This window comes from Talpa occidentalis, unplaced genomic scaffold (assembly GCF_014898055.3).
Source record: "Talpa occidentalis isolate TD23 unplaced genomic scaffold, MPIMG_talOcc4v2.1 talOcc4.18, whole genome shotgun sequence".
NCBI classification, from domain to species: Eukaryota; Metazoa; Chordata; class Mammalia; order Eulipotyphla; family Talpidae; genus Talpa; species Talpa occidentalis.
In genome coordinates this window covers 3248247-3272899 of record NW_023601851.1, presented here as the reverse complement: position 1 = coordinate 3272899, position 24653 = coordinate 3248247, and the positions used below count along the sequence as shown (strand labels likewise).

Below are 24653 nucleotides of genomic sequence, written 5' to 3'. Positions count from 1 at the left end.
TTCCCAAGAAACGTCACAATGAAGGTCCTGCAAGTTGATGAGAACCTTAAAAATGGGCCTACCTGGGCCTCCCCTGGTGGCGCCGGCATTTGGGCACCAGGCTGTGAAGCTGCCTGCAGCCTCTGCAGAGCAGGTTGGATCCCTGCTGGCAGGCGAGGGCCCCACAAGGCGCAGACGTCTCCTGCCGCCCGCTGCTCCCCTCAGCAGTGTGTTTCCTCAGTCTGCCTGTTGTGCTCCCAGCTCTGCGTCTGGTGAGTCCTCCCACCGCCCCCACACGCCTCTGGCCGGTACGCGGTTCAGGTATAAATAAATATTTTTTTTTAAAAAGTGGCCCTACTTAGGAGGATGACAACTGAGGGCCTTACCCAGAATTAGGGTTTTATCAGGTGTAACCTTTCTGTGGGGTAAACTTAGCAGTATGACAGGGTAAACACGACAGCCCTGAAGTAAATACATACATTGTGAGCTGACGCCAGGGAGTCATAGCTTCATTTCTGGGGGAGGGCAAAAATGTAAAAATGAGAGGCGCGTCTTCATAGGGAGGGAAACAGAGTTGCTCTGGTGAGGTGCGCGATAAGCATTGTTTCCAAAGCTGACTGCTCAGGGGGATGGGATTTGCTGGCGATTGTGTCTCAGCGCCCAATTGATCCTTCTTGCCTGCTGGAGGAAAATGGCTCTGGGCCCTTTAAATTTTCCATCAGGGTTGGTGGGTGGTGCTGCTGGTGCTGCTGGAAGGCCAAGCTTGGACCGTAGAGGGCGCCAAGGAATCCTCTCAGGGACGTGGGGGAGGGCTCTGCTTCCTGCTTTCTTTGTGCTCACAGGAAATCTCCCACAGCACGTGCTGGGACCATAGAGGCCGGTGGCTGGCGCACCCAGAGACTTGCAGCTGCCCTGGCAGCAGCTCACAGATACCTGTGTAGCGGAGGACCCCTCTGAGCAGCTTTGTGCTATCCCCCAGCTCAGACTTCTGGTAAGTACCACAGGTTGGCTTTCTGGCAGTTTTCACTGCTGTGACACCACACCAGCTTACTGCCTGCAGTAAGCCACAGCTGTGCCCTGTCCATCAGGGTGTGGAGGGCAGCCCTGGAGGAGGGGTTCACATCGCTGGGTGGGTGCACTGCCAGGGAGGGGGTGCTCCTCCTGTACCCTGGCTTTTACTTGGGGACTTCACTTCCTCCTTAGGATGAGACTGCTCTCTGGGGCCTTTCTCAGCCTTGGATGAGAGCTCCCCGTTGGGAGGTTCTCTGTCAGCGTGCTGTGGGGGCGTTGGGGGTTCCTTTTTATGCGTCTGTGTGTGGCTCAGCCCTGTGGTCTGGGGCTGGTTCTTCTGCCTCAGCCCTGGGAGCTGAAGGGGACTACGGGCTCTCTTTTGAGGATTTCTTTTCACTGCTGGAGGGGAATCATGCCGGATCCTGCTAAAACCCTCAGGACTCATAAGACCTGGGGAGGAGCTGCAATTACGATGGGTAGTGTCTGCTCCTCCTATCAGCTGTTCTCTATTATCCTTCATTACCCAGTACCTTTTTATTTTTTTAACATTTGTTTATGCGTAGAAGAGCTGGGGTACAGGCCAGAGGTGGGGGGTGTTAGAGGATTCTCCAGAGACACACTGGGGAGCAGAACACGCAGACCTACTGAAATACACCGCTGAGGGGAGCAGCGCATGAGGCAGCAGCAGAGGGCTGCTGCCCCACCTGGGTCAGCTGCAGGGGAGGGAGGGCTGGATTGAAGGCATGCATGCTGCAGTGGCTACATCACCAGTGAGGCCTGCCACTACCTTTTAAATTCAGTCCCCTGTTGTAAGCTAAGTGTCTCAGGTGAGACTGTCACTGTTAAAATTACTGTGTTCTTTCCCTTCATGGGACACAGACCAAGACAGGAAATGCAAGGGGTATCAGCAGTGTTGCCACATACACAGGCAGAGGCCAGATTTGTGCAGTGGTTTTCTTGTGGCTGTAGGGCTGCTGTTGCTGAAATTTAATTGTGCTGCTTGCTGCATCACAGTCATGGTTGAATTCCCACCAGGACATGTTTGAAAATACGAAATATTTTCATGTCAAAATTAGGGGGTTTGTTGGAAAGAAAGGGGCCCTAAATGGCCGGCTTGGGAAGCTCTGTGGACCCCGACTGGCAGCAAGGGGGTATCTGCAGCCCCACGTTGCTCCCAGACAGCCCTCAGGTGTCTCCATACACTGTGCCTCAGAGGGCTGTTTAAGAGCCCTAAGATAACCCGCCCGGGGCAGATGCTCAGGAAAGGACATAGCTCCCTTCCAGACTCACCAGCCCACCCCCTGTATGACTGTGCTCTCACTAGGGTCAACCCTCCGTCTGCTCCACACTGACAGGGATACCCTAGGATCTGCTGAAATGTATCATTTGTGGGAGTACATTCTAAGCCTGCAGACCAGAGGGGGCAGACGTCACCCTAGATGGAACTGAGCTCATTGCATTGGGCACACTCACTGGAGATTCTGGATTGTGCTGTAAGCATTTGCAGCTGGACGGGCCTCTCAGGGCTTACTTATTTGTATTCAGACGGTGCGCTGGGGTTAATTTGGTTGTGGTGTCATTGTGCGGAAGGTGGGATCCACAGGCTTGGGGAGACCAGGTTGCTGGAATGGGTATAATTCATGGAGTCCACACCCCGATGTCCAGCCCTCCTTCCCACCCCCCAGCCAAGCGTGTTCCACAAGAAGGAGCAACAGACAGAGCCATGGAGAAAGGAATACCTTCACCCTTAAAATGCTCTGTGGCTACTTTCCTTGTGGGTTTCCTGTGGCTACGGAGACATCTCCATTGAGCCCGGCTCCCCAGTTTCAGGAAGCATAAATGGCACCTTCTGCAATAGCCAAGGCTCAGGGTCTTAGTGCCTCTTACCCTAGTGGAAGGTGACCAAGGACCTTGATCAACCTCCTTCATCACTCTGTGTGCTTCCTTCCCACTTTGTTCTTACCCTTCCCCTTGGTGCTCTGGTTCTGTGCTCAGCTACCAAGGGTTAGTTTTTAAGCTTGCCTTGACTACTACTTTAGTTACTTTGTATTCCACATATCACTGACAGCACCTGGTTGTTATCTTTCTCCTCCTACAGCGTTATTCTTGTCCTGTCTGCTCCATCCATGCTATGCATATAGCTGTTTATCTTTTTTGCTGGCTGAGTCCTATAGTAGTGTTCCGTTGTGTGTACCGGTCACATCTTCTTGGTGCACTCATCTGTTTGGGGACACTCGGATTATTTCCATGAGTAAGCTATAGCTGGTAGTGCTGCAGTAAGATTGGGAGTGCAGCTTTAAAAGTTGTTTTGATGGGGCCAGGGGTGCGGAGGGGCATTCCCGGGTGGCACAGGGGTTAAGTCTCAGCACAGTGAAGCTGTCAGCAGCCTCTGCAGCACCAGTTTGACCCCCCGGGCAGGGAGAGGCCTCACACTGTGCTGCAGACCTCTCCTGTCTCCCTGCTGCTCTCCTCGGCAGTGTGTTTCGGTCAGTAACCCTGTTCTGCTCCCTGCTCTGTCTCGGGTGAGTCCTCTCACCCCCATACCTCTGGCCTGCACCCCAGGTCTTGTGTGCATAAATGCATAAAAAATAAATCTTTAGGGCCTCCCCTAGTGGTGCAGCAGTCGAGTGTTGCGGGTTTGATCCCCGGCCACCGGGTGAGGGTCCCACCTGGCGTGCAGACCTCTCCTGCTGCACCCGCTGCTCCCCTCAGCAGTGTACTTCATCAGTCTGCCTGTTCTGCTCCCCAGTCTGGCTCTAGTGAATTCTCTCACCCTCCTGTGCTTCCGGCTGTACCCAGTGCTTGTATAAATAAATAATAAATAATTAAAAAAGATAAATCTTTAAAACATTTCCTTTGACAGATGCCTAGGAGCAGAATTACTGGGCCAAATGGCAGATCAATGTTTTAATTGATTTAACCTCGGTACTGCTTTCCATAAGGCCTGGACCCATCTGCATTCCCATGAGCAGTGGAGGCGGGGTCCCTTTATTCACATCCTGTGCAGTGCTTGATGTCTCTGAGCTTTTCTGTATGGCCCTTTGCACGGGTGGGAGGTGGTGCCTCATCGTGGTCCTCCTTGCCTTCTCTAATAATAAGTGATGTTAAACCTGTTCTCTTGTATCTGCCGGCCATCCGAATGTCTTCTTGGGAGAACTGTCTGTCCCGTTCTTTGGTCCATCTTTTTGATTTTGTTTTTTTGTAGCATCTTGTAAGTTCTTTGTACATCTTTGATGTCAGTCCCTTGTCACATGTGTGGTGTACAGATATTTTCTCTCAGTCATTTGGGTGTCTTGTCATTTTGGATGCTGTCTCTCTTGCTTCTCTGAAGCTTCCATCAAGTTTGATGAAGCCCCAGCTGTCTGTGTTTCTCAGCATGTATGGATTTGTTGGGGACTAATCCCTACAGGCATCACAAAACCTTTGTCATGAAATGTTTTGCCTTTGTTTTCTTTTGTCCACTATTAGTCGGTTTTGTTGTGTGCTGTGAGATGATGATCTTTCATCCTTTACATGCAGTTTTCTAGTTTTCCCAAGACCATTTGTTGAAGAAGCTTTCCTTTTGCAGGGTATGTTTATGGCTTCTTTGTCACAGATTGTTAGAGAAAGTCTCACCTTTTACCAGGCAGAGGAAGAACAAACCATACCTTAAGAAGGGTGAGGTCAGGCAGGCCTGAGGTCCTACACCTGGGTAGCCTGGTGTGTGTGTGGGCTGAGCCCAGGTTTAAAGACAAAGGGCTCATTTTATACCTAACTGTCCTCCTATTTGTTACATTGATGTCGTCCCTTTGCAGCAGGCACAACCATTTGCTGCAAAGCCCCCAGGTGTGGGAGAGGGAGGGAGGACAGACAAAGGGAGAAGAGACGTGCCTCTGGAGCTAGCCTTTGAGAGACAGACCAGCTTGACTGGCTGCCCAACCCTTCTGAAATGCAACTTTGTTTAGATAGGCGGGCTGAGGCCCTGGCCAAGGATCTTTAAAGGGAAAGAGCTGTAAGTAAGCAAGCTTGTGGATTATGCCTGCATTTGGAGTGTTGGTTGCACCTGGGCTCAAGCTCTGCTGGAATTTTTACTGTGTCCATTTGCTCAATAAGAAATTATTGCATCAAGATTAGCTACCCATATATATGTGGCTTTATTTCAGGGCTCTCAGTTCTGTTCCCTTGGTCTGTGTGTGTGTTTAGGTCCAGCATCGGGCTGTTGTAACTGCAGTGACTTTATAATGTAGCTTGAGTTAGGAAGACTGATGCCTCCATTCTCTCTCTCTTTGTCAAGACTGCTTTTGTGGGCCTTTTGTTAGGGACCTTTTGTGATTCCATATGAATTTCAGAGGTTTTTGCTCCTGTTACTGGAAATATGCCATTAATATTTTGATTGAGAGTCTATTGAATCCATACTGTGCTTTGGCCAAGGTGGCCGTTTTGGCGATGTTGATTCTTCCAATCCATGGGCAGGAAATGATTATTGGTTTCTTTGTGTGTCTGTTTCTTTCAACAGTGTCTTACAGTTTACTTTGCTTACACATTTTTGGCGCCTCTGCTAGGTTCACCCGTAGGTATTTAAGGGTATTTTTTGGTGTGATTGTAAGTGGAATTACTTTCTTCCTGTTCTGACTCATTGTTCATGCAAAGGAAGACCACGTATTTATGTGTGCTGATTTTGTGCACTGCTACTTAGCTAAACTGCTTGTGTCAGTTTTTCCATGGAATCTGGAGGATTTTCTATGTACATTGTTACGTCTTCTGCAAATTATGATAGCTTTACTTATTTCCCATTTTGGATTCCTTCTTCTTGTGTAATTACTCTGGCCAGAACTTCCAGTAACATATCGAATAGCAGTGTGGTGACACTGGACGTCCTTGTCTTCTACCAGATCATCATAGTGGACAACATCTCAGTTTTTCCTCATTAAGAATGACCCTTGCTGTGAGTTTGTTGTAAATGGCTTCTGTTATGTAAAGGTATGGTACATTTATTCCCAGTTTGTGAGGACTTTCATCACAGCCCTCAACATCATGGATGTTCGGTCTTGGCAGATGCTTGAGATGATCATGTGGTTTTTATCTATCTTAGTGTTGATGTGGTGAGTTACCTTGATTGATTTTCAGAGTGGAACCATCCTCTTGTTCTTGGTATGGATCTAAGGCGGGGGGGGGTGTGTGTGTGTGTGTGTGTGTGTGTGTGTGTGTGTGTGTGTGTGTGTGTGTGTGTGTGTGTGTGTGTGTGTGTGTGTGTGTGTGTGTGTGTGTGTGTGTGTGTGTGTGTGTGTGTGTGTGTGTGTGTAAATGTGTTAAATGGTTTCAGGCTTTTCTGCCTGATGGGGCACCTGCAGTTGTTACATTGTTGTAAGCTGAGTTGTTTACTTCTGTGGGCCATGGGAAGAGTATTGAGACAGTCAGCCAGCCAGAGAAGGGGAAGAAGGAGTCCAGAGTGAAGAATTGCTGTCCCCTCCCCCACCTGGTTTCTGCACTGCCTGTAAAAGCTTAATAAAGCTTGAGAAAGCCACCGCGGGCTCTAAGACTCTCCTTTACCTTGTCTGCGGGGATCATAGAAAACCTGCTGGGTGCCCAGCCTGCCCGTACAGTTGGCCTGGTCGGCAGAATGATTGGATGCAGACAGATATGGAGCCCTGCAAAGATCTCAGAAGGGACTGAGGAGCAGACTGTTTGCCCATGACAATGCTTTGCAAGCCATGGCAGCACAGATTGCGAGCCATGGCCGCACAGGAGGTGACCAAAGTCCAGGAGCTGTGGGAAGAGCTGGAGACACTGCAGGAGCACAGGAGGTGGACAAGGCCCGGGATCTGCAGGACGAGACCTCCCCTGGAGGAGAAGACAGACCAGGAGGACCAGCCCAGGACCCCTGAGGCAGCTAGATCGTCAAGGAAGGAAGGACCAGATTCGGAGCTCAGCAGTGCTGATGCAGGAAGAGACTGGTGGACTTGGATTGACAATCCCACCAGAAGGCGGAGGGACTTTGGCAGGGTAATGCTCTATTTTGGGGACCCTGAGGGAGGATGGTATTGTTTGTACACCCCAGGAATCTGAGGGTGGCCAGTGGGCCTAGATGGCCAAAAGCAGCCTGGTACATCCCAGCAGCCAGGCAGAGGAAAACCAACTTAGAAAGGCAAGGGTTGGTGCTGAGATTGGGGAGCCTTGATCGGCTGTTAGGCAGCCCAAGTATGCTAAAGAAGGCCAGCGAGTCTCTTAAAATCACCTGTGGATGGTGCCCTGCTCACTGTTGAGTGAGGGTGAGTTGCTGAGGAACCCATCCTTGGGGGGCAGGTGGGGAACGTGGGTTGTGATGGAGCCCACAGTCAAAGAGGGGACCCAAGAGAGGCCACATGTGGAGCTTGTATCCTCGGATCCCGGTCCCCGACCCAGGTGCTTGTGCAGTGGGTTGGCCTGAGTGCAGGGGTCTGTGTGTCGCATTGGTGGCTACGAAAGCCCAGTGTTGGCATGACCACAGACAGAAAACCCTAAGGATTGGGCGATTTCCCCCAGGAGTACAGAATCGACAATCCAAGAGTGAGTGCATCCTGGGGGTGTATGCTGTGTGGCTTGTGGCTGAGACCACAGTCAGAGAAGGGCAGGAAGGAAGCCTGACAGCTTCTGGCGTGTGACGGCAGATGCCTGGGTGGGCCCCCCTCACATGAGCAGCACCTTGGGCAGCAGAAGTGGTGGCTTATCTGCTGGTGCCAAGAATTGTTTTTTGCCACTAGGTTGGTGCCCTGCCTGGAATTACTTATGTTCTATTTTCTTTTGTGTGTCATGGCTGCTGTGTTTGTTAAAGGGAACTTGCAGATGCTTGTATATCCATTATATGGCAGAAAACCCTGAGGGGTGAATTGTAGGGTAAATGGTTTTCAGGCTGTTCTGCCTTCCCACCGTTAGCATTACCCTGGCTGATGGGGTACCTGCAGTTGCTACATTGATGTAAGCTGTCTTGTTGACTGTCTTTGGGTGTGGAGGAGTATTGAGATCATCAGGAAGAGAGGTGGAAGCAGGAGGGAGGCAGGGGAGAGACGGGGAGAAAAAGCCAGAAGGGAGAGATGCCCAGAGTGAAGACTTGCCGGGGGCTTGGAGGCTTACTGGCTTTCTGCACCTGCCACCCCCACATGCCAGCCGTGGACCTGCTTGCCACACTACATGTAAAGCTCAATCAGAGCCTGAGAAACCCACCCAGGGCTCCAGGACACTGCACAGTAGCCTTCCTGCCCCTGCAGTGTGGAATCCTTTCAGTGCATCATCGGATTCAGCTTGCTAGGATTTTATTAAGGATATTTGTGACTGTTCATTAGGTGGACTGGCCTGTAGTTTTGTTGTTTCTGTTTGATTTTTGGTATAGACTAATGCGGCCCATAAAAAGTATTTGGGACTATCCCTTCATCAATTTTTGGCAGTGTTTGAGCAAGGTAGGTGTTTGAGCAGGTAGTTCCTCTTTGAAGGCTTGGAAGAATTCACTTGTGACACCATCTGGTCCTGGACTTCTGCTTTTTGTGAGAGTTTTGATCACTTTCCATTTCCTTGCTTGTGGTTGGTGTGTTCAGGTTTCCTGTTCCTCTTCAAATGATTGTATGCATCTCAGAACTTTTGTTAGTAGAGAGATGGCAGGAAAGGACAGTAGTCCTTTATTGTCCTCTGAGTTTCTGCAGCATCTGCTGATTTCTCTCCTTTCATTTTTGAATCTATTTATGTGTGGTTTCTCCTGTTCTTTTTTTTTTTTTTAGGATTTATTCATGCATACAAGAACCTGGGTATAGGCCAGATGTGCGGGAGGGTGAGAGGATTCACCAGAGACAGAGTGGGGAGCAGAACAGCCAGAGGGACCGAAAGCACTGCTGAGGGGAGCAGTGGGCGAGACAGGAGAGTTCTGCGGCGCCATGTGGGAATCTCTTGACTGCAGGGAATCGAACCCATGCTGCAGATGCTGTGGACTGCTTCACAGCACTGCGCTCAACCCGCCGTGCCACCAGGGAGGCCCTTTTTTCTTGTATCTTCAAATAACCAGGTTTTGGTTTCATTGATGTTCTGGATTGTCATTTAAACCTCGGTTTAAACCTCTGTTCTGCTTTTGCTTTGATTTGTATTACTTCTGTTCTCCTAATGGCTTTTTGATTAGTTTCTTCATTTTCTGAGTCCTCCAGTTGAAGGAGAAGTTTGTTTGAGCTCCTCTTCTTGATGTGGGCCTGCATTGCTGTATATTTCATTGTTAGTACTTCTTTTGCTGTGTTCCATGTACTTGGATGGTTGTCTGCTTGTTTTCATTTTCCTTGAGATATTTTTGAAATTTCTTCTTTGATTTGCTTATTAATTCAGTGGGCTTTCAGTAGTGTGTTGCTCAGTCTCCATGTAATAAAATACTTCTGTGCTTTCAAAAACATAAAAATATCAATTTATTTATTATACAGTAACCAGGACACAGGCCAGATGTGCGGGAGGGCGAGGGTGAATCATCTCTGGTGATTCACCAGAGATGGGGTGGGGAACAGAACAGGCAGACTGAGGAAATACACTGCTGAGGGAGCAGTGGGCGCTATGGGAGGGATCTGCTGCACCGTGTGGGATCCTCGATGGCCAGCCAGGATCGAACAGGCGCAGCAGAGGCTGCAGGCAGCTTCACAGCGCTGTGCTCAACCACCTGCACCACCAGAGGAAGCCCTCTCTGCTTTCTTTTAATAGTTCACTTCTAGTCAATTATTGAACACAGATCTCTCTGATCTGAGAAGATGATGGGCATTTTTTTTAAAGAACGATTGATTTATTTATGCATATGAGAATTGGGGTAAGGCCAGAGTTGTGGGGGGTGAGAGGATTCACCAGAGACAGTGGGGAGCAGAACAGGCAGACTGACTGAAATATACTGCTGAGGGTGTTACAGGGCAACTTGGATTAAAGGGGAGCAGCGAGCAAGACAGGTGAGGTCTGCTGCACCATGTGGGTAGCTCCCCGGGAGCTGGGGGATCAAACTTGTGCTGCAGAGGCTGTGGATAGCTTCATAGTGCTGTGCTTAACCCCTTGTCCCACCACGGAGGCACCAGGTTCAATCCTCATGTAACTATCTATCCTTTTGTGTCCCAGAATGTCTTCTGTTCTGAGAATGTCACTTGAGTGCTTGATAAAAATGGTTTTCTGCCTTTCAGAGGGAGCAGTGCCCCGTATATGCCTATGAGTTCCAAGACATCTAATTCTCTATTTTAGGACATTGTATCCCTGTTTATTTTCCGTCCAGTTTATCTGTCCACTCGTTAGAATGGGTGGTGACATGCCCTACCAGAAATATGTTTTTCCAAATGTTTCATTTCATTGGTGCGGCTTCAGTTTTACACCGACCACAGTTACATCTTCTGGATGGATTGTACGAGTTATGATCATAGAGTGCCCCTCCCTGTCTCTTGTTACCTTTGTGAGGTGGAAGTCTGTTTTTGCCTCATCTAAGTGCATCTGCCCTGCCTTCTTCAGCAACCCTTTACTTTCAGCCAGGTTGTCTCCTGGAGACAGCATACTGCTGGATTCTGATTCTCTGTCTAGAGGGACACTAAATGTGTTTTAAGTGGTGGCTTCAGTCAATTTATGTTTGAAGTGATTATGTGTATCATTGCCATTTTACTCTTGACGTCTGTGGGTCAGTCGGCTTCCTTACTTAGTTGTTTGTGTATGTTCCTCTTTTTGATTTCAGTGTACAGGCTCCTGTCAGTGTTTCCTCAGGAGTGGTTTACTTTAAGTCCTTGCATTTCTGTATGTCTGAAAGACCCATCATTTCTCCCTCACCCCTGAGGATAGTGCAGGATAGTGTATTCATGGCTGGCAGTGTTTCCCTTTAAGTATTCAGAACATTCCATTCCCTTCTCCCCTCAGTGTTTCTTCAGAGAGGTTTAATGTTAGCCTGATGGGCTGTCTTCCTAGGTTATCTGTGCTCCCCCAACCTTGCCTTCCTCAGTATTCTTTCTTTGTCCAGAATCTTTGGAAATTTCAGTGCTCTTATGACTTGGTACGGATCTTACTGTGTCTAGGTATGCATTGTGTCTTTTAGCTTTGTGTATTTGTGCATTTATTCGCCTCTTGAGTTTTGGGAAGTTAAAGTAAGACTTTAATTACATTTTCTGTATTTTTTTTCTCTCTTACCCACAGGTATCCCCATTATTCTATGTGGCTTTTTCTCTTGGATAGTCTCAGAGTGTTTCTCCTTTTTATTTTGCTACTTCCTCTCTCTCATTCCTTCCCTGCACTGATGTGGTCCATTAGGTCTAGTCTATTTCCATAACTTCCTTCGAATTTTTTAATCGCTCATAATTTTTTTTAAAGAACCCTATTAAATTTTTAAAGACTTATTTAGTTATACAATCACTGGGTACAGTCAGAAGCACGGGAGGGTGAGTGAATTCACCATAGCCAGAGGGGAGAGCAGAGCAGGCAGACTAAGTACACTGCGGAGGGGAGCAGCGGGTGGCGGGAGAGGTCTGCATGCCATGTGAGACCCTCGCCTGGCGGCTGGGGATCAGACTGGCGCTGCAGAGGTTGCGGGCAGCTTCGCAACCCAGTGCTGAACCACTGTGCCACCGGGGAGGCCCATCTAATATTTTTCTTTTAAAATCCTTAAGCACCATTTTATCTTACTTGGAGTACTACATTTTTTTCAATATTTTATTTTATATAATTCTTACCTCATTTTTCATCTGTGTACAATGTATACATTTTTAGTTTGGCTATATTCACCATACAATTGCACCTCCCCCTTATTTTGACTCTAGTCCTTCCTCTCCCCGCTCCCCACTCCCCTGGTAGAGTGTCTCTGGTTTATAGTTGCTTGTTGATTTTGATTTTTACTTTGCATTGATTAGTCTTTTTTCTGGTCTCTTATTTAAGTTTTCTAAATTACAGCTATGATTGAGACCTTCCGGTATTTTTTCTTTTTTTGACTGACTTATTTCGCTGAGCATGATCCCTTCTACCTCCTTCCATGTTGTTGCAAACTGCATGTGTTTATCTTTTTTTCAATTTTTTCAATTTTTTAAGGTTTATTTATTTATTTATACAAACACTGGGTACAGTCAGATATGCGGGACGGTGAGAGAATTCACTAGAGCCAGAGCAGGGAGCAGAACAGACAGACTGATGAAGAAGTACGCTGCTGGGGGAGCAGGAGAGGTCTGCGCACGATGTGGAACCCTCGCCTGGCGGCCAGGAATCGAACTGGCGCAGTAGAGGCTGCAGGCAGCTTAGCAGCCCAGCGCTCAACCGCTGTACCACCAGGGGAGGCCCATGTGTTCATCTTTTTTGATTGCTGAATGATATTCCATTGTGTATATGTACCACATCTTCTTGATCCAGTCATCTCTTTTTGGGCATTTGGGTGGTTTCCAAAGCTTAACTATTGTAAATAGTGTTGCTGTATAAACATAGGGGTGCAGGTACCATTTGGGATTACTGTTTCCTGTGTCATTTGGATAAATACCTAGGAGTGGAATTGCTGGATCATATGGAAGTTCTTTGTTTAGTAGGTCAAGAAATCTCCACACAGCTCTCCATAGTGGTTGGACCAGTTTGCACTCCCACCAACAGTGCAGGAGAGTTCCTTTTCACCACAATCTTGCCAACATTTGTTGTTGCTAGTTTTTTTTTTTTTTAATATGTGCTGTTCTCCCTGGCGTAAGATGGTATCTCGCTGTAGTTTTGATTTGCATTTCCATAATTACAAGTGATGTTGAACATTTTTTCATACTGGGGAATAAATCTAACAAAAAAGGTAAAGGACCTATACAAAGAATATTATAAAACACTGTTAAAAGAAATAGGAGAAGACACAAAGAAATGGAAAGACATCCCTGTTCATGGATTGGAATAATTAACGTTATTAAAATGGCCATCCTATTAAAAGCAATATATAGTTTCATTGCTATTCCAATAAAAATTTCAATGATATTTTTCAAAGAAATAGAATAATTATTGATGAAATTCATATGGAATTACCAAAAACCGCAAATAGCTAAAGCTCTCTTGGAAAAAAAAAAATGGAAATGGAGACATCGCACTTCCAGACTTCAAACTATAATACAAAGCCATAATAAACAAAACTGCATGTTACTGGCACAAGAGCAGACACACAGACCAATGGAACCGAATAGGGAATCCAGAAATAAACCCACAGACTTATGGTCAACTAATCTTTGACAAAGGAGCAAAGAATATGCACTGGAGCAAAGTTGTTCAAAACATGGTGCTGGGAAAACTGGGCCGCTACATGCAAAAGAATGAAGCTTCACTACTACCTAACACCATGCACAAAAACCAACTCAAAATGGATTAAAGAACTAGACATAAGACCTGAAACCATAAAATATATAGAAGAAAACATTGGCAAAACACGGCATGACATGCACCTCAAAGACATCTTTATAGCCGCATCACCCAAAGCAGTGATAGTGAAGGCAAAGATCAAACAGCTGGGACTACATCAAAATAAAGAGCTTCTGTAGAGCAAAAGAGACAGTAACCAAAACAAAGATACACCCTACCGACTGGGAGAAAATTTTTGCACACAACACTAATGATAATGGACTGATCACAAAAATCTACAAATTGCTGATGAGCCTCAAATAAAATAATCCAGTCAAAAAATGGGCAGAAGTGCTAACAAGAAACTTCTCTGAAGAGGAAATACAAATGGCCAACAGGCATATGGTATATTACATTTCTGAGGATTTCTCTTTTTTAATTTAATTTCTTCCATTTCTTTGAATTTCTTTACCATTGCAACTCTGAACTCTGGGGAGATCAGATAATAGACTCCATGTTGGTTTTCACTTGGGGTTCTGAGATTTCTTTTTTTCAGTGAGCGTTATGTTATTTGGCTTGGAGACTCAGGTTCACAGTTGTGTTTTTCCTTCTGCTCATGGGTGGTTGTGAGGCCTCTGGCCACTGTGGCTCACTCCTTGAAGCTGGTCCAGGGTCTTGTGAGAAGTCACAAGGCTTCCGTAGGTTGGGTGGCCCTGGCAGAGTCCCATAGAAGGTTGCAAGACCTCTGTCACTCTGGCTGAGGGTTGGTAGGGTTTTTCAGAAGGTTGCAAGGCCTCTGGCCACTCTGACACCCTCCCCAACACAGTTCTATGGTCTTCTGGTCTGGGCTTGCACTGACAGGCGCTCACACCACCTGGACCCTCCCCAAATGGACCCAGGGTCTCAGAGGCCTGGTGGAGGCTAGTTGGGTCTGCACCAGGTGTTGATGAGGGGCTCCACATTTGTTGGCTTTATTAAATACTATAATCTGTCTCTAGCTTTGTGGTATCCAGAAGAGAACCTTGGCTCGGGTGCTGTGAACCAGACCCTGGTATTAAGTCATATGGTCTTCACAATAATGTCAGACTGGAACTCTGTCCATTTGCTAATGGAGAAACTGAGGCCGAGGAAAAGTGTGGTAACATGCCCAGGCCCCTCCATGGCAGGTTTCTCACCTTCCTGTAGTTGTCAGGTCTGCTTTCCCGTCTCAGAGCAGTCTTGTCTGACCTGTGCATCAATCACATCCCCATTGTTTCCTTCCTATTTTGATCAACGTCCTGTGTGCCCACTAGTTCCCGGTTATCTCAACTGTTCCTGGGGTGTGAAGTCTTCTGAGGACAGCGTCTGAGTCATGAGGGAATAAGACCGAACCTGCTGATCTGACTTGACATCTTGATCACTAGACTTTCCTGCCCACTCGATTTGACCAGAGTTTTAGTTCATTAATTGACATTTGCTTCATTTGCCCAGGATTGAAGGGCAGTGGATGTCCACCCACTTGTTCCCTCAACTCCCAGGGAGTGCAAGCAGCTAGTGTGCCCATGGAGTGATTACCATGGTTTCCCCTGTATTACCCTCGGTTCTAGGATGATTTTTTGACTGAAATGATTTTTTGACTGACCTTCCTGCCTTTTTAATTGAGGCTGCCAGAATGCTGCAGATGTTTCCAAAGAGAGGTGGTGTTAGTAGGTGTGTGCTAGAGGTGCCAGCTTTGAACTGTCTTTGTATCTTTGAGGCCACAGTGCAAATACCTTAATGACTAATGGGTGTGGAATGCATCGATTCACTGGCCCCCAAGGTTGTGCCCAGTGCATAGCCACAAGGCTTCCTTGTGAACTGGAATCTGTGCTTGGCCCTGACTTGATCTGCAGAGAAATTGTGTCTTCTCTGAAATTATACGGAAGGTAAGCAGCAAGGCCTGGCTCCTCCTGCCCAGGTCACGTGGCCCCTCAGTGTCACATGCTTTCTCTGTCCCCCATCCCTCCTGCCCACAAACCTTGTTAAAAAGGAGTTTATCATTGGGCTGAAGAATGTGAGAGAAGATCAAAAACCTTAACCTTGAGCACAGGCAGCTCATCAGAGACCATCCCCATCACTTTGTGGTTGATGATTCATTTAATCCTCAAGCAGCCACCATGTGTGGTTGGGTGAGTGCCTGATCTGAGGATGAGTTGCCAGAAGTGACAGAGCTGGAACTGGAATCTAGGCATTCTCCAAAGGCTGTCGGCAACCAACTTGCCATGAGTTCACTTGTTCATGCACTCATTCATTCATTTGTTCATTCAGCTGTTGCTTATGGGTACATAGTTTGTGTCTCACATTGTTCTAGGTGTTAGGGAATCATTCTTTGACAGAGCAAAGTTCCCACCCCCTTGGAACTTTTATTCCAATTAGAAAAAACAAACCTCTAGCAGACAAATGATACAGTTTTGAGTTTGGAGAGCTAAGGAGAAACAGGAATGTAAAAAGAATACAGAGTGATGGGAGCTAGTGTGCTTGGGGATGTGGAAAAACCCATGAACAAGGGCAGCTCATTTAGCAAGATCTTCTCAGAGCCATGTGGAGTCCCCAAAGATGGTGGTCTGATGGATCTTGCAGGATTAGAATCCCATGTCTCAGAGGAGTGGAAACCTAATTGAAGGACTTTGGCCACGTGCCATGTGGCTTCGTGACCTCAGGGCCTTGTGATCAGTCTACCAGACCTGCAATTTGGAGGGGAGAATCACAACTAGAAAAGAATTTGGGGATGTTACTGTCAAGGAGAGCAGATGGCTGCTACCAATACCTAAAGTCCCCTGGAAGGATCTCAAAGATGAGGGAGCAAGGCCTGTTCCCTCAAGATATTAAGGACAGAGGCTGTCACCATACTGGGTGTTGAAGACCAGGACCAAATTCCTCTAAGGGAGTGAAGCGTTCAGTTCATAGCACACAGAGCTTTCTGGGTCAGGATGACATTGTCAAAACTCTGAGCCTTGAGACTTGGGTGCGCTTGAGGAGGAAGGGAGGGCTCATGGCTTCAGCAAAGTCAGGGAGGCTGGCCTGTGTCCACAGTGGAGACCAGCTGATGATTCACTGGGAGGAGTAGGCACTGTGGCTGCTGCCTAAAGATGTGATTGCATACCAGCAGGGGGGTTTGGAGTCAGTGGAGAGCTAGCAGGGGTTGAACAAGATGAGGGGAGAGAGTGGAAATAGAGGTGGAAACAGGTGAATTAGAATACACATAGCCCCTGCTTTTTGAGAGTTACAGCATTTCAGTTTTATGAAAGACCTACATTAGTGCCCACTTTTTGCTACTGGGAAGAATCCGAAGGGAATTAACCAAAGACAAAAAGCAAAACCTATGGCTCAGCAGTTGTTGTGTAGCAGCCTCTCTAGAGGCAGTGCTACCCTAAGCACAAGAGTGGCCCTGACAAGCTCCTTCCTTGAAACTGCCTTATGTGGGGGCATATTTATCACATCATTGCCCTTACTAGAAGGTAGTATAAATCTGTGTGTTGTTGGTATAATTTGGCAGCCTATTTTTTGGTGTGTCTGGGGACACTAAAAATAAATTCCAGATAGTGGTCATTCCCTCTTACACAGCTGTTTTGATTACAGAAATTTTCATGCTAACAGGCGAGTATAGTAACACTCTTTCAGATAGTGTGGGAGATGCACAGCATCTAAACTGTCATTCTACTAAGTGCTAATTTTGAGGCTTTACTAGACTTTAACAGTAAGTGTGGTGTTATCTCTATAACAGAGTTGAAGTGTCAAGGCCTCAAAGAGATTAAGCTCTTGGCCAAGGTCACGGGGCAGGTTAGTTGCAGAGGAGATTTTAACCCAAGTCTGAGCAACAGTATCACTGGTATGTGCTTCAGCATCCTCAGCTGTGAAGTCAGGGGTAGTTGGTGGACATGTATCCTGGGCTCTTGGCCCTGATAATTTTTCCTCCAGCCTTTTCTTCCTCCACACTTTCAGATAGCATTGGGCTCAGCAGGGGGCAGGCCAGAGTGGCAGAGTGCAGGGGTGCTGCGGAGTATCTGCAGAGATTTTTTCCTTGTCCCTGCAGGGCCTTTCTTCTTCCCCCCTGCAAAGAGCTGGAACAGAGCTGCCAAAGTTGGAGAATCCTTCATTCAGCTGAACAATCTTTGATTCACCGTAAGCATGCTTTCAACTGACAGGTAGTATCCCGGTCTCTAGACTTTCCTCCCAAACAGATCTCAGTTGAGTCCAGCCCTGCAAATTGGGGGACTAGCTGTCAGGAATTCACAGGCGACATTTCAGCTCTATATGCATCAGCATATTGCTCTATATGCCTCGTGTTTCCACCAGTGAAATGGTGATGTGGGTATTCAGGGTGGGGTGCCCCAAATTACAAGGGTGCAGGGGCCTTTAGGAAAGACTGGTGTGGTTTGAGCCAGGTGCAGGAGAGAAGAGGGGCCTGAGGATCTTGGGGCCTGGTGGGTACATGACGGGCCTACAAGGGCTAAGCAGTGGTTGCCTTGTGATCTTGCTAGCAGACGGAGATATTTTCAGAAAACTTGTATATTCCAATAAAACCTGCCCCTGTGGGCTCCACAACCAGGGTTATCATTATTTGGATTTCTTCCGCCTGGATGAATGCAACTCTTTTTTTTTTTAAAGATTTATTTATTTATGCATACAAGAACTGGGGTACAGGACAGATGTGTGGGAGGATGAAAAGATTCACCTGACACAGAGCAGGGCACGGAACAGGCAGACTGATGAATGCACTGCTGAGGGGAGCAGCAGGTGAGTCAGGAAAGGTCTGCTGCGCCATGTGGAATCTCGCCGGCCAGCTGGGATCGAACTGGTGCTGCAGAGGCTGTATGTGGACAGCTCCACAGCGCTGTGCTCAACTGCCTGCGCCACCAGGGGAGGCCGCAAGATGCAATGCTGTTTAATAGGCATATGAATACAACCAGTTATCTGCCATATAGATATATTGACTTGTATTTATTGATGAGCTCTGTGGTTTATAATGTGCATCTATGAGTTAAGTTAAGCTTGGAGTAGAAGCCTCTTTGAGAAATTTAATCACGGCTTAGGGGATGTGTGTGCTCGCACTTCTCCCCCTGGGTTACTTCTGCCTGCAGTGTGTAGCTTTAATCCTTGTGCTGCAAGCAGAGCCTAGCCCAGTTTCTATGGCAACAGAGCATGCCACCTTCTCCCCTAGTCTTGAAGTCACAGAGGGAGAAGCGAGGTGGGTGGCCTTAAGATTTCATCACCTGGTCAGCAGCCCCAGGACTTGTGCTTTAGCCTCCGTGAGGTCGTGGGTCCCACAGGTTTAAGGGAGACCAGTGGGCAGCCTGAGAGCAAGACTTCTCGATGCCTGTAAGTTTTGACAGACCACTGACCATGCTACTGCCTTGGTCCCATCTGCAGCTAGCCTGGTGTGGAGGGTGCCTGGGCACATTGCTTCTGTATCCAGAGAGCAAACGGTTATGGGCCCTTTTAAGGGTGGGCTTGGGAAAGGCCTCAAGAGCCAGTGGGGCGAGAAGATCTGTGGTCATAGCGGCCAGTGTGCTGTCCAGGTACCCTGGTCACTTCCACCATGGACAGCGGGAACAGGAGGACTGTAGAAGGGGTGGCCGCACTGGGACAGTGGCCTGACAACTGTCAGCTGTGGCTCTGAGCAGGAAGAGCAGGGGAGTGGTTGGACATGGGCAGTGGTGTCAGGTGGCCTGGGAGGCTGGCTCCAGTCCTGCTGAGGCTGTGGGACTTGGGCAGTTTATTTAACATCTTTGAGCTTCTGCCTCCTCATCTCTAAAGTGAAAGTCGAGGCACTTTCTAGTCGAACCATTTTCTAGATGATTCTTAGGATGGAGTACATGGAAGACGGGGGCTGGCAAACTTTTCCTGTGGAAGGCCAGATAGTAAACTTACTCTCTTGGGCACAGTGGCACTCTACCTTGTCAACTCCTCCTCTCTTGTGTAGTAACGTGTGAGTGACCTCAACTGTGTGTAAATGACAGCTGTGGCTGGAATTTGGAGTTTATACACGCTGGAATTTGAATTTCACGCACTTTTCACGGGGCATAGTCTCTGTTTTTCTTTAACACCCTCTCCTTCAATCCCCAACTATTTAAAGTGGCAAATGCCATTTTGCCTTACTGGCCATGTACAACCAGTCAGGGACACGGGTTTGGTCCACAGCCATAGTATACTGACACAGGATGTAGAATAATGTCTGTGCAGTGTTCTTTAAGTGTTGGTCACTCATAAACCTCTGCTGTTCCTCATCATCATTCTTTCATCCAAGGAGGGTGGGCTGAAGGCAATAAAATGGTTGCTTTGCTGGAAAAAGAGAAGATTTGGGCCAGGGTGTGCATAATAACTACTGTAGGAAGGGTGGAAGGGGTTTGTTATCCTCTCCCCGAGGGTAGCCCCCAGGATAGATGGACAACGGGATAGATTTTTTACTCTAAGACCTTCAGCAGCCAGCAGTCCCTAAAGGTAGACCAGGCTGCCTTGGGCATTGTGAACCTCTTTGCCAGAAGTGCTGGAGCTGAGGACCAATGTACTGTTGTGGGGTGGGGCTGGCTCCCTGGTTGAATGGACATTGAGGTACTGGGGTCTGACCTGGGTTCCTGGAGCAGTCATGGGGTTGAGGGAGTTAGATTACTGTTCTTCATGATTCCTTTCCCAAATTCTCAGAGCACCTTCTCTTCCCCCTCACTCCTGGCATAACGCCAGTGATGCTAAAGGGCAGCATCATCTCTATTCAGCAGGTGGGTGAGCTGGGGGCGGCAGATGCATTGGAGATGTGGCTTGGTGAGAACATGGACTGTGGTCCTGACACCAGTTCAGGTGCTGACTCTGCTCCTTCCTACCTTTGTGACTCTGGGTTAAAGCCACTTAATCTCTCTGTCTCCAGTTGCCTCTCTGCAGAGGGAAGGTTATCTCCTTGACAAGGCCATTGTAAAGATGAAGTGAGTATTGCATGCAAGCTGCCCAGCATAGTTCCTGATGGGCAGTACACATTCAAGCATTTCACATAGTTATGCCCACCTAGTCCCAGTCTCTGGCACCTGTGATGCTGTGGTGGCCCAGGAGGGTCAGGGAGCTGCCTGTCCTCTGGAACATGGTGGGTCCTGTAGTCTGCTGTGGCAACGTCTTCCCCTGACCCCATGGTGTCAGCACCTCCACGGGAGAGGTGGGTGTTCAGCAGTAGTAACTCTAGACTGGCTGAAATATCTTGACTTAGAGGGAGGTGAGGCTGTGCCTGGAGCACCATAACCACCAGAGTGAGCCAGGAGGTGGCAGGAGAGAGGCGGTTTGCCCTGTGTTACGGGCTTTGTATACTGGGCTCTCAGCTTGGGAATCACATCACAGATCACGCCACCCAGTGGGGAGCATGTCCCTTTTCCCTGGTTTATGGGTGAGCCAACTAAGGCTGAGAATCCAGCGCCCTATGTCTGGGGTTCCAGAGGAGGAAGTAGAACAAGTGGGACAAGAACATGGGCCTGACAAGAACCTATACCCTGAGCCCAGCATCCTCACCTCCTGTCACTTTTTGGCTGGCTTTGGCAGGTCATGTACAGTCAGCCTGGTAATGACAATAGGTAATACTCTGATGTGGTTTCTAGCACCAATATTCCCGGGTGCTGTTTGGAGTAGCAGTATAAAAGAGTATGTACCTGGGCCTCCGTGGTGGCACAGGGGGTTAAGATGCAACTGTAAAGCTGTCTGTAGCCTCTGTAGCAAGAGTTTGATCCCCAGCCAGGGAGGTACCCACATGACATTGCAGACTTCTCCTGACTCGCCCGCTGTTCTCCTCAGCAGTGTCCTTTGGTTAATCTGCCTGTTCTGTTCCTCACTCTGTCTCTGGTAAACTCTCTCACCCCCCACACACAACACCTCTGGCCTGTACCCCATTTCTTCTACGCATTAATAAATAAATCTTAAGAAAAAGAGTACATGCCCTTGTACATGTGTTAATTTTGTAGCTCTCACAACCTCATTGGGATTGATTCTCATTTCTCATTTAGAAAACCAAGACAGAATTTCCATGACTTGATGTAGGTCAAACAGCCAATCAGTAGACCTCGGAGCTAACTCTGAGGGCTGTACTCTCTGGCTCTTCTGCCTTCTTTGGACATCGGTTAGGTATGCAATAGGTTAGGTATGCAATAAACATAAATCGTTGTCCAGCAGAATGGTTAGTGCCTAGGAAGAACACTCCCTTCTGTTTCATCAGGACAGTTAACTGCTGTGGGCTTCCACATCACCATGTTTTTTTTTTTTTTTTTTTAATGACACCATAGCCACAGGGTTAATTAGCAAATAGGGTAGGATACATAGACACTCTGTGACACATTTAAAAAAGATAGGGAGCAAATGAAATACACAGATTTTATTCACAGTCAGTGCCTAGAAACACAGCAGTGCTAAAGAAAACATATCCCTTTATCTTAAGAAAGACCTCAGGTTTACTAGTGGGGATGTGTGCCCGTCCTGCCTGCTGACCTGCCAGTTCCCATGCCTGCCACTCTGTGTACCAGGGGAGAGAACAACAGAAAAGAAATATGAGAAGAGGGAGACAAAAAGTAACAAGGTAGACTGAGGGGAAATGGCGGGGTGGGGAGACACGGTGTGGGCTGGCCTGCAAAACGGTGGAAGGATGTGATGGGGCATCAGAGAGAAAGTTGTCCCTGCTAGTGTTGAGGAGGGCCCACTGCCAGTGATAGTGTCTGTTGTGTTGTATATTTCTGTGGGGCTCGTTCAACCAGGTGAGGTTCCTGCTCTCCAGAGCTTCTAGTGCACAGAATCTCAGAAACATAAAATTCACGCAACCGTTCAGCCTGTTCCCTTGTCTCCGGATTGCTTGGGAGCATGCATTTTCAGAACAGGTGTTGTAGCAGAACTGACATACTATGAAAGTTCAGGAGTGAGGAGGAATGAAAGGATCTTTTAAATAGGCATACCCTTGTAAGTTTCCCCTTTACCCCAGAGATGGGCTTATTCAGGGCCCAGGTGACTTCCTGGACAGAGTGATGTTGATCTCTTTTCCTCCTGACTTCTGTCCCCTTACTGGCCCCCGGGGCTGATCCCGTAGGAGCTTGAGGCTACACACCAGGTCCTCCCGTATCTTTCCCCTGTTGAAGGGTGACCCAGTATCTAGTCTTGTGTGTCGCAGAGCACACACATTTTGCAAGGAAAGAGCAGTCCATGCTGCTTTGCACAGAGGGGTTGAACATTAGTGGGAGGAATTGCGGAAGGGCTGCTTTTGACTTTTGAGGGAGAAGAGTGCAGTGGTGGTCAGTGAGAGTGAGCACCCTGCCCTGAAGCCTCTGCCATCACACCAGGGAGTGCCGTGTGCTGCGGAGCTACTGGGCCAAGGAGGCCTGATCTGGCATAAGAACCCACCTACTGAGCATCCCTGGTGGCACAGCGGGTTGAGTGCAGCACTGTGAAGCTGTCTGCAGCCTCTGCAGCACAAGTTCGATTCCTGGCCGGCCATGGAGATTCCCTCATGGCGCGCAGACCCCCTCCTGCCCCGCCTGCTGCTCCCCTCAGCAGTGTACTTTGGTCCTTCTGCTTGTTCTGCTCCCTGCTTTGTCTCTGGTGAATTTTCTCACCCTCCTGCACCTCTGGCCTGTGCCCCAGTGCTTGTATAAATAAAAATAAAATCTTAAAAAAAAAAAAACCACCTACCAGAGTGGAACCCAGATGTGGGTAATGAAGTCTATGTGACTAGTTGGTGACTTCTTGGAGCAAGGGTGGGGTGAGATGTGGTTATAGATTATCTGTCTAATATCAGTACATTTCCTAACATGGTTCACCCCCACTCATGACAGTAAGTTTATCAAAGCTGCAATCATGCCAGCATTATTGGACTTGTAATTAGAGTCTCTTGGTTGTTGCCCTGGCTGGTCAGATACTGTAGGTGTAATCCCTGAAGCCTCTTTGAGAGGAAAGGAGCTTGCTTGCTTTGCTGGAATATTATTAACATTAATGACAAGGAGTTGGGTCTTGCTTTATGTCTTTTTTTTCCCTCTTTTTTGGGAAGACGTATTTATTTATGCATACAAGAACGGGGGTACAGGCCAGAGGTGCAGGGGGTGAGAGGATTCACCAGAGACAGAGTGGGGAACATAACAGGCAGACTGACTGAAATGCACTGCTGAGGGGAGCAGCAGGGAGACAGGAGAGGTCTGCTGCCCCATGTGGGTTGCTCCCTGGCCGGGGATTGAACTCATGCTGCAGTGGCTGCAGGCAGCTTCAGTGGTTGTGCCTTAACCCCTTGTGCCATCAGGGAGGCCCTGCTTTATGTCTTTAGGAGGAACAGAGCTTTTCTTTGTTCAGGCAGCTTCAGGCAGCAGAGTGCCAGCCAGTGCACATCAGAAGTGGGGAGGCACTGGGGAGGGCCCTGCAGCTCCATCTCACTGCTCGGTACTCACCACTACCTTAAAAGAGCAAAAGCAAGCTGTCTAGCCTCTGTGGTCCTCCTGTGTGAAATGAGAAAACAGGAGTAGTAGAAGGTGAGAAGCTCTGAGAAGCATTTCTTGGCAAAGAGCAAGTGTTGTAAGTTCTGGCTGTTTCAGAAAAATCTCAGGAATGGAGTGGCCCAGAAGTTTACTAACTATTGGGAACTGCATGACCATGCAGCTAAAGGTGTCATCGTATGCCTCTTGTACGGGCAGACATTCATTTCCAATTTAAGGAGATACCCCATTTTCCAAAGGATACATCTGTAGGAATTCTAGAATGTGATTCTAGAAGAGAAAAAACTCTTACAAGACATAACTCAGGCTAGTAGAAGGGGTGAGGTGTTGGCCATTAGGCTGAAAGTCTTTGACCTGATAACTAGTAGGTATGTGGGTTTGGGGGATTGAGTGATCATCTCCCACCCTGCCCCTCAGTGTTCAGATCTCACAAGCTAGTGGATCATTGAAGGCCTCAGCTGTACCATTTCTGTGATGGGGGAACAGCCGCTTCCCTGTGGGTAGCTCCCTGGGAATCAAACCCACGCTGCAGAGGTTGTGGACAGTTTTACAGGTGCCCACAGTTCATTTTTACCCCTTTGTCTTTGACTTGTCAGTTTTTTGGACTTTTGTAGGTAGAACAATGATTTTTCTGAGGGGAGCAGAGGGGAGACAGGAGAGGTCTGCTGCGCCATGTGGGTCACCTCCCTGGCCGGGGATCAAATTTGTCTTGCAGTGGCTGGTGATAGCTTCATCATGCTGAGACTTAACCCCTGCACCATCAGGGAGGCCTCCCTCCCTCTGTGGTTTTGAAACTGTTGACGTGGGGGACAGATATCACGGTTGGCGGGCCCTGACCTGCCGGCTTCTGAGACATCACTCATGTTCAGCCTTTATTAACAAAGACAAGATTTTGAAGGAAGAAAGCATTTCCAGGGCCTCCGTGGTGGTGCAGGCAGT

At 48.0% G+C, this 24653-nt stretch overlaps 1 protein-coding gene across 6 annotated transcripts in view; it reads left to right on the top strand.

Annotated features, from left to right (window-relative positions):
* The first annotated feature begins 236 nt into the window (after positions 1-236).
* The window catches only part of LOC119250765 (actin-like protein 8), a 41830-nt gene continuing 17413 nt past the window's right edge, over positions 237-24653 (top strand). Inside the window, exons 1-3 of one of the 6 annotated variants that reach the window (XM_037518379.2) lie at positions 237-251; positions 822-970; positions 17315-17426. The gene's annotated coding sequence lies outside the window, so the exon portion shown is untranslated. Of the gene's footprint in view, positions 252-821; positions 971-2456; positions 2484-6401; positions 6973-17314; positions 17427-21807; positions 21824-24653 lie in introns of those variants that run through there. The other 5 variants (XM_054697741.1, XM_054697740.1, XM_054697743.1 and 2 more) reach the window with 5 other exon arrangements.